The sequence below is a fragment of the Mobula birostris genome, chromosome 8, assembly GCF_030028105.1.
Source record: "Mobula birostris isolate sMobBir1 chromosome 8, sMobBir1.hap1, whole genome shotgun sequence".
Taxonomy (NCBI): domain Eukaryota; kingdom Metazoa; phylum Chordata; class Chondrichthyes; order Myliobatiformes; family Myliobatidae; genus Mobula; species Mobula birostris.
Window position 1 is genome coordinate 16,504,245 of NC_092377.1, and position 13,459 is coordinate 16,517,703.

The window sequence follows — 13,459 nt, forward strand, 5'->3', positions numbered from 1 at the left end:
GGTGAGGCACCTTGAGTATTGTGAACAGTTATAAGGCACTTTATAAGGCACCTTGAGTATTGTGAACGGTTTTGGGCTCCTTATCTACGAAAAGATGTGCTGGCATTGGGGAAGGTTCAGAGGAGGTTCACAAGGATGATTCTGGGAATGAAAGGGTTATCATATGAGGAATGTTTGATGGCTCTGAGCCTGTACTTGCTGGAATTTAGAAGAATGCGGAGGATTTCATTGAAACCTTTCGAATGTTGAAAGGCCAAGACAGAGCAGATATGGAAAGGAAGTTTCTCATGGTGGGGCGGTCTAGGACAAGAGGGCGCAGCCTCAGGATTAGAGGGGTATCTATTTAAAACAGATGCAGAGAAATTTCTTTAGTCAGAAGGTGTTGAGAATTTGTGGAATTAGTTTTCACTAGCATCTCTGAAAATGGCCAGCTTGTTGGGTGCATTTAAGGTGGAGATAGGTTCTTGATTGGCCATGGCATCAAAGGTTATGGGGAGTGGGGCTGTGGGTGGGGGGCAGATCAGCCATGATTCAGACCCAATGTGCCAAACAGCCTAATTCTGCTCCTATGTGTTACGGTTTTATGGGTATCATGTTCCATTAATCTGTGAAGTGTTTTTATAAGTTTGGCTGTTAGCTTAGCTATTTGATTCTGCAATGAAGGTCAAATAGTCTAAGTAGTCTGGATGCATTTTTTGTATGAAAGGCATTACTGCTCAATATTGGGATGGCATAGTGGTGCAACTAGCAGAACTGCTGCCTTGCAGCTCCAGAGACCCAGGTTTAATCCTGACCTCTGTGTGCAGAGTTTGCATATCCCCCATGTGATGATGTAGGTTTTTTCCCGGTCCTTTGGCTTCCTCTCATGTTTTCGTGACTAGTGGATTACCCAAGTGTCAAGGTGAGTATTTAGAATGTGGGGGAGGTTGATGGGAATGTGAGGGGTATATATGGAATTAGTGTAGGATTATTGTAAATGAGTTCTTGGATAGCATGGGCTCAGTAAGATTGGGGTGGGGGCTATTTCGGTGCAGCACAACTGTGACTTTGTCCACATGATGACATAACCCAGAATGTCATAGAAGTGCATCATAATAAGCCTAGATTATCTGTTTTTCATGAAAATTACTTTGTTTCCTTTCTAAAACCTATCCTCCCACAAATGACTATTAAATCTCCTGGGAATTAGTTTTAAAAAAAAGTTGTGAGAAGAGGAAGGGGAAAGTGTAGAGAGGTGATGGGAAATTATTCTGTATATAGTCTTAGAATCCCTGACTAACTTTGAGTGGCCAACACAATTGCTTATCTGTTTTTAGTAGGTTATTTTCTGTTTTTAAAGGTTATTGTGTGACCGAAATACTTTTCAGTGAGCACTTGGATAACATTCCAAAGCATTTAATCAAACTGTAATCAACAAAAATAATTTAAAGAAATCATGGAGAAGAGAATTGACAGGAGTGGCAAAAAATATGGCTGCTTACCAGGCCAGAGAATAAGCCAATTCAGGGTCAAGGATGTCTGTGATCGCTTGCATGACATTCTGAAGTGGGAGGGTGATCAGCCAGATGTTGTGGTGCACATCGGTACCAATGACATAGCAAGGAAGAGTGAGGAGGTCCTGGAGAATGAGTATAGAGAGCTTGATAGGAAGTTGAAAAGCAGGACCTTGAGGGTGGTAATCTCAGGATTGCTACCTGTGCTACATGCCAGTGAGGGTAAGAATAGGATGCTCTGGAGGATGAACAAGTGGCTGAGGAACTGGTGTAGGGGGCAGGGTTTCAGATTTCAGGATAATTGGGACCTCTTCTGGGGCGGGTGGGACCTGTACAAGAGAGACGGGTTACACTTGAACTACAAGGGGACCAATATCCTTCAGGGAGGTTTGTTAGTGCTGTTGGGGAGGCTTTAAACTAGATTTGCAGGGGGATGGGAACCAGAATGCCAGAGCTGACAGTGGGGCTGGAGTGAAAATAAATGATGTTAAAGTTCAAGTAAAGCCGCATATAGAAAGGTTGTGAGTGGTGGTAAAAATCTTTCGAGGTGTATATATTTCAATGCTAGGAGTATTGCGGGGAAGGCAGATGAGTTGAGGGCGTGGATTGACGTGGAATTATGACGTTATAGCAATTAGTGAAACTTGGTTACAGGAGGGGCAGGACTGGCAGCTTAGCGGAGGCATTAGCGATGATCTTTCAAAGTCGATAGATTCTGGCATGGTTCCGGAGGACTGGAAGATTGCAAATGTCACTCCGCTATTTAAGAAGGGGGCAAGGAAGTAAAAAGGAAATTATAGACCTGTTAGCTTGACAGCAGTGGTTGGGAAGTTGTTGGAGTCGATTGTCAAGGATGAGGTTACAGAGTACCTGGAGGCATATGACAAGATAAGCAGAACTCAGCATGGATTCCCTAAAGGAAAATCCTGCCTGACAAACCTATTACAATTTTTTGAGGAAATTACCAGTAGGCTAGACAAGGGAGATGCAGTGGATGTTGTATATTTGGATTTTCAGAAGGTCTTTGACAAGGTGCCACACATGAGGCTACTTAACAAGATAAGAGCCCATGGAATTATGGGAAAGGTACATACGTGGATAGAGCGTTGGTTGATTGGCAGGAAACAGAGTGGGAATAAAGGGATCCTATTCTGGTTGGCTTCCGGTTACCAGTGGTGTTCCACAGGGATCCGTGTTGGGGCCGCTTCTTTTTACATTGTACATCAACGATTTGGATTATGGAATAGATGGCTTTGTGGCTAAGTTTGCTGACGATACGAAGATAGGTGGAGGGGCCGGTAGTGCTGAAGAAATGGAGAGTCTGCAGAGAGACTTGGATAGATTGGAAGAATGGGCAAAGAAGTGGCAAATGAAGTACAATGTTGGAAAGTGTATGGTTATGCACTTTGGCAGGGGTAATAAACGGGCAGACTATTATTTAAATGGGGAAAGAATTCAAAGTTCTGAGATGCAACGGGACTTAGGAGTCCTTTTACAGGATACCCTTAAGGTTAACCTCCAGGTTGAGTCAGCAGTGAAGAAGGCGAATGCAATGTTAGCATTCAGTTTTGGAGGAATAGAGTATAGGAGCAGGGATGTGATGTTGAGGCTCTATAAGGTGCTGATGAGACCTCACTTGGAGTACTGTGGGCAGTTTTGGTCTCCTTATTTAAGAAAGGATGTGCTGACATTGGAGAGGGTACAGAGAAGATTCACGAGAATGATTCTGGGAATGAGAGGGTTAACATATGAGGAACGTTTGTCCGCTCTTGGACTGTATTCCTTGGAGTTTCGAAGAATGAGGGGAGACCTTATAGAAACATTTTGAATGTTGAAAGGCATGGACAGAGTGGATGTGGCAAAGTTGTTTCCCATGATGGGGGAGTGTAGTACGAGAGGGTATGACTTAAGGATCGAAGGACGCCCATTCAGAACAGAAATGCGAAGAAATTTTTTTAGCCAGAGGGTGGTGAATCTATGGAATTTGTTGCCATGGGCAGCAGTGGAGGCCAAGTCATTGGGTGTATTTAAGGCAGAGATTGATAGGTATCTGAGTAGCCAGGGCATCAAAGGTTATGGTGAAAAGGCGGGGGAGTGGGACAAAATGGGAGAATGGATCAGCCCATGATAAAATGGCAGAGCAGATTCGATGGGCCGAATGGCCGACTTCTGTTCCTTTGTCTTATGGTCTTAATATTCCAGGGTTCCGATGTTTCAGATGTGATAGAGGCAGAGGAATGAAAGGTGGGGGTGGGGGTACCATTGCTTGTCAGGGAAAATGTTACAGCAGTGCTCAGGCAGGACAGATTAGAGGGCTTGTCTACTGAGTCCTTATGGATGGAGCTGAGAAACAGGAAAGGTATGGCCAGTGGGGTTGTATTATAGACCACCCAATAGTCAGCGAGAATTGGAGGAGCAAATCTGCAGAGAGATAGCAGGCAACTACAGGAAACATAAAGTTGTGGTGGTAGGGGATTTTAATTTTCCACATATTGATTGGGACTCCCAGGCTGTTAGGAGTCTAGATGGGTTAGAGTTTGTAAAATGTGTTCAGGAAAGTTTTCTAAATCAATATACAGAGGTACCAACTAGAGGGGATGCAATATTAGATCTCCTATTAGGAAACGAGTTAGGACAAGTGACGGAAGTGTGTGTAGGGGAGCACTTTGGTTCCAGTGATCATAACACCATTAGTTTCAACTTGATCATGGATAAAGATAGATCTGGTCCTAGGGTTGAGGTTCTAAACTGGAAGAAGGCCAAATTTGAAGAAATGAGGAAGGATCTAAAAAGTGTGGATTGGGACAGGTTGTTCTCTGGCAAAGGTGTGATTGGTAAGTGGGAAGCCTTCAAAGGAGAAACTTTGAGAGTGCAGAGCTTGTATGTTCCTGTCAGGATTAAAGGCAAAGTGAATAGGAATAAGGAACCTTGGTTCTCAAGGGATATTGCAACTCTGATAAAGAAGAAGAGAGAGTTGTATGACATGTATAGGAAACTGAGTAAATAAGGTGCTTGAGGAGTATAAAAAGTGCAAGAAAATACTTTTTCTGTATGTTATGTGTTTGGAATGGCTATATCTATTAAGTTGTTCCTGCTTGTTTAGTGTGTAATGTTATATCCAGTTGGTTATTATGGTTTGTCCTTTCCGTAATGGATCTGTCGTAGTATAATTTGCAGGGTCTGATTCTAAAACTGAATCAGGCTTGTATTTATAATAAGTTATTGTGCCTATTATGAGTTTGTATTTTAAAGCAAGATTTTGATGAATGATGTTTCTTACGTGATTGTGCCTGTGTATGTAGTCAGATTAACTTAAACTGCTGCAGGCTCCTGTAATATGTTGGATTGTTTCTGGTTTCTCTTAACATTTTCTGCATTTATCATGTATTTTTGATTTTTTTTTGTATTAACCACCTGGTCCTGTATTGCCTTAAGGAACCCCTATTATTGGGAAGAGATCTTTTTATTATTATTATTATTATTTCATTTTGTGTTTGCACAGTTGGTCCTTGGACACCAGTTGAACGCCCAAGTTGGTGCGGTCTTTCATTGATTCTATTATGATTGTTATTCTATTATTGATTTATTATGTCTGCAAGAAAATGTATATGGTGGCATATAAGCACTTAGATAATAAATTTACTTTGAACTTTGAAAAATGTTTAAGCACAGAATCAGTAAGTTGTACAGGTTTCCCCCGCCATCCGAAGGTAGAGCGTTCCTATGAAATGGTCCGTAAGCCGGAATGTTGTAAAGTAAAGAAGCAATTACCATTAATTTATATGGGAAATATTTGTGAGCGTTCACAGACCTAAAAATAACCTACCAAATCATGCCAAATAACACATAAGACCTAAAATAACAGTAACATATAGTAAAAGCAGGAATGATATGATGAATACACAGCCTATAATAGTAGAAATACTTTTCCACAATCATTGCAGCACTGTTCTCCGTAGCGAAAATCTCACGCAAGCGCTCTCGGCAGAAACATGGCGCAAGTGCTCTCCAGTAACCTTTAAGCTATGAAGCTGCCAAATCATACCAAGTAACACCTAAAAATACACAGCCTATATAAAGTAGAAATAATGTATGTACAGTGTAGTATCACTTATCGGAATCGGGAAGACAGCGCCGAGCAGACTGATGATGGTGTGTTAGGCTGACTCGTCGGAGGTTGGGGTGGTGCAGTGGTCCCAACCTCCAGGCAGCGAACTGATTCCGATCCACGGAGAATGCAGCTGTCCAGCGGTAGCCAGGATGCACCCAGCACACCTTTAAGAAAAAAGCCGAAATAAACAAGCTAATTAATTAGGTCCCGCCTGGCACGTAATTAATTAGCTTGTTTATTTCGGCTTTTTTCTTAAAGATGTGTTGTGTGCCTCCCGGCTACTGCTGCATTCTCCACGGATCGGTATCTGTCCGTGGCCCGGGGATTGGGGTGGTGGGACACTGGGGTGTCATCTTGTTGTCTGTTTCCATCCGGGCAGGCAGGTCATCTTCTTCTATGTCTGCCTGCCTCGATGTCGAAGGTCGAGGTTCGTCATCTGCTGTGGCTGATGTGGAAGGCTTGCTTGACTGCTTAGCCTCGCGCATTTTTAGATCATACAGTTCTTTGTAAGCACTCAAACCATCCTGCAAATTTGCCCTAAACCGACGTACCCTTTCAAAATTAAAGTTGTACTTTATCATTGCAGCGAAAATCTCATGCAGTTGCTTCACGTTCAGTTCCTGGACGACTTCACTTTCGGTCTGTTCACTACTGCATTCAGTTTCAATTGTTATCCTTTCCTCTTCCGATTGCATCAGCTCTTCATCTATCAGTTCTTGGTCATGGGATGCCAAAACCTCTTCAACATCATCTTCGTCAACTTCCACAAGCCAAACTCACTTTGTCCTTACTTCGTTTTCCACGATCGAAACACTTAATTATGTCTAGTTTTACACTAAGTGTAACACCCTTATGAGCTCTTTTAGGCCTCTCCGATACCTTAGAACTCATCTTGAAAACGGATGCTCACAGGTTCGTGTTTAAGCAATGCCAATGAGAATACCGTTCCGAATCCGGGGGAGAGCGGCTGCTCGGGGCGCGCGCTGCTTTTTATTGCGCGCTGCCTTTTTCATAACAATGAAAACACCTTCTGTTAGCGAAAACAGGTAACTAATGTAGGTCTTTCATAATAGTGAGGTTTCGTAAAGCAAACGTTCGAAAAGCGGGGAACACCAGTACATCTTTTTTGTGGCTCCATTGTATTCAACTTGGCATTCTAAGAAATCACTTAAAACTTTCAGACATTTGACCTAAAATTTTTATCAGTTCCAATCTGATTATGGAGCTATAACCCATTATGAAGGCAACAAAACAACTGCAAGTTATGGCTCCAGACATTGTTCTTGAATGGATAATATAAAGAACACCATGTGGGGTCATTTTTAAGTTTTACTAAATATTACTCCTAGATTGCTGTTTCAGAAAATAATTTTGCAGGTGAGTTCAGACAGTGCTGTTAGGCACCACGTTTATTTAGTTTATTTGCAATGAAAATGAATTATACCTTTTACACAGCATTGCAAAACAAAGGAAGGTTGTTGTTAAATCATCGTTATAAATTACATCTCATGAATGTAATCCATGAGATGGCAATAAGGTACTATCATTGGGTATAACCAATATGTCAATCCGCAAAGCCTTCGGTCATTTTGCTGTTTGTGCTAACTGGGTGTTCTCCAGTTCCTATGAAGTTAGGTTGTACTAAGAATTTCAAATAAACCATTTAGATTTTGTACTTGACCTGCCGTGTAATTGGCTCACAGCTGATTTTTGCCACATTTCTGTACTAGCACCATTTGTCTTGATTTTGAATGTCCAAACATTTTGCCTGGAGTACAAGATCATAAGGCATAGGAGCAGAGATAGGCCATATGGCCCATTGTACTGATTCACGAAGTCCTGACGAAGGGTCTCGGCCTGAAACGTCGACTGCACCTCTTCCTACAGATGCTGCCTGGCCTGCTGCGTTCACCAGCAACTTTGATGCGTGTTGCTTGAATTTCCAGCACCTGCAGAATTCCTGTTATATGGGCCATTGTGTCTGTTGTGCCATTCAATCATGGCTGAACCATTCTCCTGCTTTCTCCACATCATCTTTGATGCCTTAACTAATCAAGAACCAATGTACTTGGTGACTAAGCTTCTGCAGTCCAATGGATAGTAATTTTCAAAGATCCTAGATCAGGAGTTCCTAACCTTTCTTTTAATGCTATGGACCCAAGGGGACCCCAGGTTGGGAATCCCCATTCTGAATGAAACCTCTTTTTGTCTCAATGCTGATTGTACAATGTGTAAGTTTATTTTTGAATATACATTGTTGTTTAAGCATGATAACATTCACTACGAAATACCAAAGTTTCATCTCCATCAAAGAAAAGGTCTCAGCCAGAAATGTTGACTGTTTATTGATTTCCAATAGATACTGCCTGACCTGCTGAATTCCTCCAACATTTTGTCTGTATTCCTCAAATCTCCTCTCCTTGACATTCAATTTGGTATTCTGAAGGTTATTGATCCTAGATATAGCTGAAAATACTGTACACGAGCAGATTAGTGGTTTGCTATTCTGCAACAAATGACTCTTGTTTGGTTGAAGTAGAGCAGGTTATGTTCAGTGGAGGAGAAAATTCTTAATTGGTGGGAAGGAGATTACAAAACCAAGGTAAGTGGAATTGACGGATGGGGAGCGGATCTTTTAGGCATGAGTGAGACGTGGTGAGAGAAAAGAAGAAATGCTGTTGAGGAGGCTATATTATTTAAGGCAGAATAATGATAGCTGTTTTGCTTGAATTATAAAGTCACAGGAGAAAGGCTATTTTGAGAGGGTTAATGGACAGATCAAATTGAAGTCAGTAAGAAAAATGGTAAGCATCAGAGTGTACTGAGTAGAGAATTTTGGGTGGATGCAATATGAATTTAAATAAATAAGGAAAGAAAATTACAGTGGGAGCAAGAGAGGCCTCTTGTTGAGGCATGGCTGGGTAAAAAGCTTGCATTCAGGTGAGGAAATGAACAAAAGGAAGTTGGTCTTGTCATAGTCATTATGAATCAGCACTTAAAAATCTACACTTGACTGTCATTTACATCTGTTTTCCTGAAGCTCCAGTCCTTCCTCTGGGAGTCCACAATCTTGCTTTTCACTCTGAGCAAACATTATTTCCCAGCCTGCCTTTATGCTTTGATTTCCTGGTTACCCATTTTCTAATCTGCAATGCAAGAATATTGCTTGGCTGATAGTGTACCAATGTTAGCCTGGCCTTTCAGGTTCGGCAAGAGGTAAAAAGGATAATTCCACTAATAAATTTCACAAGAACAAGGTATGTCATTAAAGTGTTAGTGTTACAGTTATTGTTTTACATTTGTACTTCGTGCAGATATCGATGCCTTAATGCTAGACATTAATTTTCATTAATCAAGGCATCAAAGTTCAAAGTAAATTCATTATCAATCTACATAAATGTCATCATATATAACCCTGAGATTCATTTTCCTGTGGGCATACTCATTAAATCAAAATAGTATAATAACCATATTAGAATCAATGAAATACTGCACCAACTTGGGAGTTCAACCAGTACGTAAAGGACAACAAAATGTAAATACAAAAAGAAAGAAATAATAAATAAACAATAAATATTGAAAACATGAGATGAAGAGCCTTTGAAAGTGAGTCCATGCACTGTGGGAACATTTCAATGATAGGGCAATTTATCCCCTTTTGTTCAATAGCTTGATGGTTGAGGGGTAATAGCTATTCCTGAACCTGATGGTGTGAGTCCTGAGACTCCTGATCAGAGCAGCGAGAGGAGCCCATGACCTGGGTGGTGGGAGTCTCTGATGATGAATGCTGCTTTCCTGCAAAAAAGCTTTGTGTAGATGTGCTCCATGGTGGAAAGGGTTTTAAGTGTGATGGACTGGTCTGTATCCACTACTTTTTTTTTAGGATTTTCCGTTCTTGGCGATTGGTGTTTCCATACCAGGCTGTGATGCAGCCAGCCATGTATTCTTCACTATACATCTGATTTGAAGTTTGTCAAAGTTTTAGATGCTGAATAGTAGAGGCGTGTTGGGCTAGGACAGGAAGGAACTTAAAGTTGCTGATCCTCTCCACTTCTGGTCCTTTGAGAACTGGCTCATGGACCTCTGGTTTCTTTCTGAAGTCAATGATCATCTCCTGGTCTTGCTGACATTGAATAAAAGGTTGTTGTTTTGTTACTACTCAGCCATATTTTAAGTCTCCCTCCTTGTATGCTGATTCATCACCATCTTTGATTTGGTGTATGACAATGGTGTCATTAGCAAACTTGAATATGGCATTTGAGCTGTGCTTAGTCACACAGTCATAAGTGTAAAATGAGTAGAGCGGGGGCTAAGCACACAGCCTGTGCTGATGGAGATCGTGGAGGCAATGTTGCCAATCTGAACTGACTGGGGTCTGCATGTGAGGAAACTGTGGATTTAATTGCGCAAGGAGGGATGAAGGCCAAGGTCTTGAAGCTAATTGATTTGTTTTCAGAGGATGATGGTGTTGAATGCTGAACTGTAGTCACGAGAGAGCATCCTGATGTATGCATTTTTTTACTGTCTAGATAGTCCAGGGTTCAGTGAAGAGCCAATGAGATAGCATCTGCTATGGATCTTTTACTTCAGTGAGTAAATTGGAGCTGATCCAGGTTGCTTCTCAGGCAGGAATTGATAAGCTTCAAAACCAACATCTCAACACAATTCATCATTGTGGATGTTTTGCTACTGGACAATGGTCATTGAGGCAGGTTACCACATTCTTAATAGGCACCAGTATAATTGAAGCTTGCTTGAAGCAGGTGGGGTACCTCAGACTGCCGAAGTGAGAGGTTAAAAATCTCAGTGAGCACTCCAGCCAGTTGACCAGCACAGGTATTTAATACTTGGACAGGTAGCACATCTGGGCTGGGTGCTTTTCTTGGGTTCACCCTTCTGAAGTCTACTCGCATGTCGGCTTCAGATCTGAAATCACAGGTTCATTGGGGGCAGTGGGAGTTCCTGATGGTTCCTCCATGTTTTGATGGTCAAAATGAGCGTACAAGGCATTGCATTCATATGTTGCTTGATTTAACTTCATAAGATATGATAGTATTGAATGAGTAGTCTTTAGGACACTGCGAGTCTGTGTCTTTATTGATGCTTTGCTGAACGCTTGAGTGCTTAGGAGGGACACTGATGCTTTTTTTGCTGGTGGGGATGGGGGGGGCGGTGGTTGTTGCCTTGCTGTTGCTTGTGCGCAGGAGAGGAGCTGAGCGGTGGGGCTTTGGGGTTCTAATATTTAACTGTCATTCATTCTTTGGGGCACTCCTGTTTTCATGGATATTTGCAAGAAAAATAATTTCAGAATCTATATTGTATACATTTAATATACCCATTGAAACCTATTCAAACCCTGCTACAACTGTCAACCATAATTTGTTGTTTCAAGTTTAGTTCAGAATTGCCATTTCACCTGTGAGGTGGCTTTCTGGAAATCCTATCATGACCTCTTGTAATTTTCTTGGTCACCAGATTTTAATGCTTCTGATCTGGCCCTCAGCAGATTGCAGATCTCATGTTTCATCCAGGACTTCTGGTTGGGAAAGGCTCTGAATGATCTTGTGGAGGACACGCTCATCTACAACTGTTTTAATAAAGTCCGTGACAACCATAGTATATTCATTCAAATCACAGATATGTCCTTGAAAACAGTTCAGTCCACCAACTCGAAGCAATCCCATGGCTGCTCCTCTGCCTCCTGCGAGCACCACTTTGTTGTCCTAATCTTTGAAGCTTTGCTCTTTGGCCTCTGCCTGTATATAGATAGAAGGTCAGCCAAGTAATGAGATTTACTGAAATGCTGTCTGGGCATGGATTGTAGACATTCCTTATCTTTGTAGAACAGTGGTCTCGTGGTCATAAAGGACCAAATGATTAAAAGAAATTTGTTCTAGTGATGGGGTTGATAAGTTTTAGGTAAGAACCGTGCTATGACATGCAAACGTTTGGGCAGTTTTGAGGAATCTTCTCTTTAAGCTTAGGGGGTAAATATGCAGGTTTAATGTCTTGTGGAATGGCAGGATTTTTAAAAGTATCTGAGTAACTCTTAAAAGTAATCTATAAGGTTACTTCTAGATTACTTTTTGGTGGGCTGCAATCATCATGAGCACTCGCTTGTTGGAGAGATGGCACAAGATTTAGAAATAACTCGGAACCTTTTGGGACTTTCTGGTGGGCTACATTCATAGTGATCTATTTGGCACTAAACAAAAGTCAATTAAAAAGAAGTAAGATGTCAGTGGTAGGGCCATTGTTAGTGGTCAGGCTTGGGTGAAAACAAGTGGAGCTTATAAGTTTCCAGTAAGTTTTAATTTTTTTCTGTCTTTGTCAACTAGTACAGCAGTCCCCAACCACCGGGCTGTAAAGCATGTGCTACCGGGCCGTGAGGAAACGATATGATTTGGCAGTATGAGTCAGCTGCACCTTTCCTCATTCCCTGTCACGCACTGTTAAGCTTGAACGCACGCAAGGTCATTACCCGTGCGTCATCCATGTCAGCGCGGGAAGAAGCTCAACTCCTCGAGCTTGCAAATGACGGTGGGCTGAAAAGTATGTTTGACATAACATCTCTGCCAGCATTCTGGATCAAAGTCAAGGTTAAATATCCTGAACAACGCAAACAACAGGAATTCTGCAGATGCTGGAAATTCAAGTAACACACATAAAAATTGCAGGTGAACGCAGCAGGCCAGGCAGCATCTCTAGGAAGAGGTGCAGTCGACGTTTCAGGCAGAGACCCTTTGTCAGGACTAACTGAAGGAAGCAGAGGTAGCCACGAAAGCACTGAAAATGTTGCCTCCATTTCCAACCTATCTCTGCAACGAAATCAACGAGAACTAAATTGTGGAATAGACTGGACACCAAGAACCCCTTTCGAGTATCGCTGTCTCCCATCACCCCTCGATGGCACCGTCTTGTTGCAGGAAAACAAGTATTCAGCCCAGGGTTCCCACTGATTCAGCGATATTGGTGTGTTGCAATGATTTTATATGTTCATACGGGGACAATATGTGCTGTGTGTTTAATATCCAAACGTTACTTAAAATGTTATGATGCTATTGACTTATAAGTGACTTGTATAACCATATAACAATTACAGCACAGAAACAGGCCATCTCTGCCCTTCTAGTCCATGCCGAACGCTACTCTCACCTAGTCCCACTGACCTGCACTCAGCCCATAACCCTCCATTCCTTTCCTGTCCATATACCTATTCAATTTTTCTTTAAATGATAATATCGAACCTGCCTCTACCACTTCTACTGGAAGTTAGTCAACACTTACTTCAAGCTCCCCTGATAAATGACTTACCACTATATTTATGCGAGGAAAATATGCACTGTGTGTTTAATATTATATTTGTTAGATAAACCCTTTTAGAAATGAAATTGAGTGTATTAGCCACCTATATTCCAGTCGTGATTAACACCCCCCCCAACAGTACAGAATCGCCAAAAACAATTTGTAGGAAAAAATCGGCACGTACACGCATGCAAGGCTTCATGGTCATTGTAGTCTTTCTCGAGGTAAACACAACGTATTTGACTGCTACTCTTGTCCGTTGGCAACCCTCCCCACTCCCCCCCCTCGGGTTGGCCGGTCTGCAAGAATATTGTCAATAATAAACCGGTCCGCTTTGCAAAAAAGGTTAGGGACCCCTTAACTAGTACATAGCTAGTGTGAAGAGAATGGATCCAGGGTTAGTGAATAATCTTGTAGGGTGGAGGTGTCCAGAAAGAAATGGAGAGCTTTCAGGCTTTCCTGGTGGGGGATGGAGGTGTATAGGGACTGGACATCAATAGTAAAAATTTGATGGGGGCCAGAGAACCTGAAATCCTTGAAAAAATCAGGA

General features: G+C 41.9%; 1 protein-coding gene across 3 annotated transcripts in view; it reads left to right on the top strand.

The window, feature by feature from the left end:
• akt3a (v-akt murine thymoma viral oncogene homolog 3a) overlaps positions 1-13,459 on the top strand; it is a 484,690-nt gene that overhangs the window by 196,163 nt on the left and 275,068 nt on the right. The window lies entirely within an intron of this gene.